Raw genomic sequence first — 6000 nt, forward strand, 5'->3', positions numbered from 1 at the left:
CCTGGCTCCGCTGGCATACACTAACACAGGCTTCCCGGTGTTACAATGAAATCTGTGACCCGTCAGAATGTGTTACTGTAGCCATCTACCTGCTACAAATCATCATTCTGTGACTTTGCAGGAAAAAAAAAAAATATATTGGACTGGGCAGATGCCTAACTAAAAACTATATAAAAATAGCGTTCTTTTCCCTGTTCATCTTGTTTGCTGTTACAGGTCATTTAAGATCATTGTATGAAAAATGACAGAACTTCAGAAACATTAGTTTAAGTCACATGGTCACTTTAAGTAAAATTGTGAATACAAGACTTTTACCCAGGGGCGTAGCACAACATTTTTGAACCTGTAGAAAGGCATTCTCTATGGGCCCCTACCCACATACACAGCTACAGGGCATGAAATTAACACCCGCCAAATGCGGGTGAATTTTGCAATTGGCGGGTAACACTGTCAATCTACCTGCCACTTTGGCGGGTAGCCAATGAGAATTGAGTGATTCAGATGCGTAACTATAGAGAACCGAAGTCACGCCCTTCTACTTCCGGTCCATTGGACCTATCTTTCGAAAAAATATGAACGAGGGTCAATGGAGAGATAATAATTATTTTTTGATCCAGTTTGAATTGAGCCATGGATTACAAATATGATGTTTGTCAATTTAAAACATTATTTTTCAACCGAAGAAAGTCTCAGTTTGTTGTTAAACTATTGAAGTATAAGACTGTGAAAATACGTAATTAGAAAGACTACAAACTTCATGGATGACGTCTCTCTGAAGCTACGATGTCTGTGTACCGTACCGGGGATGTAACGTTACTCTAATGAGCAGGGGATCTCGCTTGTTATTTTGTTTATCTGCTGAAAACACTTGACTGGATAAAACCCAGCAGTTAAGATAACGTTACATGTGTTGTGGAACAGAGCTAAGCTAGCTAGCTAGCGAGCAAACCAAGCATCAAGCTAGGTGACGTAGATTGTGTGAGACAGGAGATGTAGTCCACTGAGCGGTTTCACACTAAACTAAGTGGTACTACGACAAACCTACGGCTAACTGAGACCTTCTTTGGTTGAAAAATTATCTTTTAAATTGACGAACATCATATTTGTAATTCATGGCTCAATTAAAACTGGATAAAAAAATAATTTGCCTCTCCCCGTTCACTACCGTTCATATTTTTTATGACTTAAGTTCCCATGAGGTCCACCGGAAGGGGCGGGACTTCGGCTCTCTATCGGTAAGCGGGGTACGCGGTTGTTTACGGGCCTGGTCCAATCAGGGGCCCGTATCACTGGAAGACATTGATTGACAGCTGGGGCTCCCTATCGCGCAGCCACTGACCAAGTGGGAGGGAGAACGGGTCAAATTCATTTCTTTGTTTCTGTTATGAAGACAAGACGTGTGTGTGACTCGAACAGCTCACGTTTACCGAGAAAACGTCCAGCGAAAGACCGTGCAACACTCTTCAGACCGTCCTGCCAACATGTAGCATTGTAACATCAATGTACGCTGGAACGAGTTTTCACTCTTAAGTCTCTGAAAGTTGCTGCTGTTTCATCTTGTCAGCTGTCTACAGCGGGCGGGCCTGTTTCCCCCGCGACTGACGCGCACACACACACACAAATAAACACACACAATCAAACACACACACAATCACACACGGTGGATGCAGGAAAAAACGCAGATGAAACCTACAGGATGACCTAAATTGAGGACAACTACTTTATTGTAAGTGCAATGATAAGTTAAAGTCCAATATGAAACCGTATTTATGTGAGTCCCAGACCAGGTTTGTGTGTGTGTGTGTGTGTGTGTGTGTGTGTGTGTGTGTGTGTGTGTGTGTGTGTGTGTGTGTGTGTGTATGTCCCAGGCCAGGATAGGAAATTAACTAACAATGTAAAGATCAACAAGCCACTGACAGATATGTTCATATTTGATTCATTCAATAAATTATTAGTTTGTGTCTTAAATCCACCAGCCATTTTCATATTATACCAACATCATCATCCTGAGCCTTTTTGGTAAGGTTCCTAGAAAATCTCAGCCCAGAGTAATTAATTTATAGTACTAATTATTATTCTCCCCAAAACGATTCCTTTTTATTTATTTTTAAGAACTATACAAAAAAAGTTTCAACTTTTTTGCAACAACTCTGGTGAATGTGGACAATAACACATGTGTTTTTTGGTTGTGGTGCGCGTAGGCTAGTACTGATTTTGTCAGTCCTCTCATCTCTTATATGCAGTGGCGTAATGAGCCAACACCGGACCCCTATGCAGTATTATCAAGGCTGGACCCCCCCCTACTACAGCACGTGCACAATGTCCATGAGTAGGCTACCATGAATAGGACAGGATAGGATCATAGAGACACAGCAAGTCCTGTTTTTCACCTTTTATAAGGCAAAAAGAAAAGTGGCTGGTAAAAAGTCACTTTGGCAGGTGGATTTAAAATCCACCTGCCAAAGTGGCTGGTGGTCAAAAAAATTAAATTCATGCCCTGCACAGCTATATATATTCTAACATATTTTTGGGCCTATGCATACTCAGTCCCTTTCCCCCTCTCAGTCTGACACCCCTGCTTTTACCTAAACCTCATAGTGAAAAAAGTTCCCAGTTACGGTTTCATATCATTGGGGTAAAACACATGCACAGTAGAAATCTGGTCTGCTCTTAGCAAAAGGCTCAATAGATTGCACACGATCATAGAACATGAGGACTATTGATTAGTTTCACTGGGGTATTCGCAGTCAACCTTGGGTTCTATGAAACATAAAGATATGTATAGACAATGGGTGTCACGATTTTGATTGTGATTCCCCCAGTATTTTTGTTCTCTCTCCTCCCTGCTTCCTTGCGCATGTCCAAAGAAAGAAACAACCAGACACAGCGTAGCTTACCAGCAGGTAGCACTCAGCTAAAGACACAGTGTAACATTAGCTTACTGGTAACCTGCAGCTTAACTTTGCAGACACCACGGACACTGCCGCGAGTTAGAGATGATGGAGAAATCCTCCTGCTTCCCTGATGTCACCGGTGTGGCAACATGTGGCCTTCCCCATTAATGAGTTATAGACACAAACAACAAAAGGTAAAACATGTGGGCTCCGAAGGGACTTAAGGCTGCATTTAGGTGCAACTTGTCAAACTAACGGTGCGTTCAATTGTTGAAAGTCACAGAAACATGACCCTAGTAGACCATTTCAGTTGTAAACATAAACACATGTCCAAGTTCATTACCTGTTGCAGTATATGTGAATGACACTATCTGACAGGAAGTTAACAAGGACACAGGCTGTTGCCTAGCAATTGAATTCCATTGAAAAGGTCTATCTGTCTCCATCCATTCGAGTGTACCCAAAAAGCTCCTAAACCTTCCCTTTATTTTAAGCGCCGTCTGCTGTAACGTTCCAACATCGCAGCTCCAGTTACATTGTGCATGTTTCATACCAAAGTCCAAATGTCTGCTGTGAGAAAGGCCTGTCCTTCCACCTCAAAGCTTCAGTCTTTGCTCTGATGTGCATTGTCAGCTGTGAGACTTTATATAGATATGGACAGGTGTGTGCCTTTCCAACACAGGTGGTCTCTAATAAAGGTGTAGAAAACTCAAAGATGATCAAGAGAAATGGGAGTCACCTGAGCTAAATTTTAAGTGTCATAGCAAAAGGTCTGAATACTTATGTCAATAGCCATGTTTCCATCTAATTGTCAAGCTAATTTTAAGCAAACTTTTTAAATGTTCGCATAAAAGGAAAAAGTTGATTAGAAGCGTTTCCATCAGCGAACAAACTAGACTAGGCAAAGTTTAGTCTCGTCACAAGTTGACGTTACGCATGGTTGTAGATTGTAAAGATTGCTAAATCAAAGAGTTTAGAAGCTAAGTTCTCTGGCTAAATAGAGAGAGGTAGCATTGTAGAAGCTGGCTACCTGTGCAGAACACAGGGTTGTGGCAGAGACATTTGGTGTCAGCAAGACAACTGTTCACCACTGTGTGTACGCGGTGTGCAGAGCCATACCATTCAAGCTGTTGAAACAATTAGTCAATATACCCGACGTGGCTGAGGCCCAGGCTACAGCGCACCACAACTCCACTACGCACCTTGGGCCACGAGTGTACATATCCCGATCCTTCCCCCATCCGATGGATACCGGGACTATAGTCATGTGACTGACATGTTCTTATTCGGCAAAGCTGTTTCCAGCTCCCATTTTGCGTATTAACTCTTTTTCGAAAAAGCGAGCAGAAAAACGTTTTTGCGAATGTGAGGATGTTGCCATTTCTATCGACATTTTCTAATGCAATACTTCAAAATGAGCATAAAAATATGTTGATGGAAACAGGGCTATGTGATATTAAAAAAAAAAAAAATGAATACACCTCCAACAAAAATCTAAAATCCTGTTTTCGCTTTGTCATTATGTTGTATTGAGTGTAGATCGAGGAAGAAAAATATTTTAGAAGATGGGCTGCAAACCAGAGGTGCAAAGACGAATCAATTAATCGATTAGTTGTCAACTTTTAAATTGCTACTAGTTTGACATTTTGAATCGGTTTGAGTATTTCTTTAAGAAAAAAAAAATAAATTCCAGCTTGTTAAATGTGAATATTTTCTGGTTTCTTCTCTCCTCTGTGACAGTAAACTGAATATCTTTAAGTTGTGGACAAAACAAGACATTTGAGGACGTCATCTCGGGCTTTGGGAAACACTGGTTGACATTTTTTCACCATTTTCTGACATTTTATAGACCAAACAACTAATCCATTAATCAAGAAAAAAATCAACAGATGAATCAACATTGAAAATAATCATTAGCTGCAGCCTGCAACATAACAAAATGTGAAAAAAGGTGAAGGGGTCTGAATACTTTCGGAATGCACTGTAGTAATTTGATCCATTATTATAAAATATTGATTGTAGACACTTTAACCTCTTCCACTCTGCTGAAAAGGAGATAAGGCATCTCACATTCAATAGCTCAGTATAATTATCCCGGGAAAAAAAAACATTTCTCTGGAAGCACTTGGAGTTAACAGCCGTAATTGTAATGGCTACTTAAAAGCACATCAGAATCGATCGAACAGTCAATGTAAAAAATATTGGTTTGAAAAAGAAAGCAATATGCTCGAAAAGAAGAAAATGGTAGTTGTGTGTGGTTGTTTACAGGCATGCTATTACGACATTAGTGTCATTTATTTTGTTCACACAAGAATATCTGGGGCAAAAATGGAGCTATTTAGTGAGGTTGATGCACATCTTCTGCTTGTTTTGAACAATGGAGCTTTCTCCAGTACACCATCAACACTCTAAAGACTGCTTTGAACATCAATTGTCTTCAAACACAAAAGAACGAGATGAAAGTGAACTACACGCTGCTCAGTTGAAGTAAACAATTATGATTTATTGATAAGGTTCTCAGAAGAGTCTCGTTGCAGTGAATGTATAAGAATCATCCTTAGATAATACTGATTTGGTACATTATGACATCCAGCACGAGTCTCTTCACAGTGAGAGGGATCCATTACTGCTACTGCTGTTGGGATCTAGGACAGAAATATCTCTGCTTCCAAACAAAAAAACAGTCAAAAACAACAAACTGGGGGTTGATATTGTAGATATGGTATATATTAGAGTGCCACAAAACTCTAGAGTAGTAAGACCAGCTAAAGATTTTGCACATTACAAGCCACTTCCTCTTAGAAATATAAAACTTGATATTCTGGACAATATTCTACTGTGCTGCATAAAGGTAGGTCTATACACTGTACATTGAAATATAGTTCGAAAAAACAGATTTCACAGTTTTAAAGACTTTATTTAAAGTATAAACCGCTTCTTTTTTTCTTTTTTTTTTAAACACTTTATTACATAAATTATTCTTTTTGAGAGTGACTAATATTTGCCCTGGCAGCAAACTGAAATTAATACAAAAACAAAATGAACATTTCTTACATATTTTACAAAAGAAAATAAACTCATCCATTAATGTTCATTTGGAATAGAA

The sequence above is a fragment of the Perca flavescens genome, chromosome 10, assembly GCF_004354835.1.
Source record: "Perca flavescens isolate YP-PL-M2 chromosome 10, PFLA_1.0, whole genome shotgun sequence".
Classification (NCBI taxonomy): domain Eukaryota; kingdom Metazoa; phylum Chordata; class Actinopteri; order Perciformes; family Percidae; genus Perca; species Perca flavescens.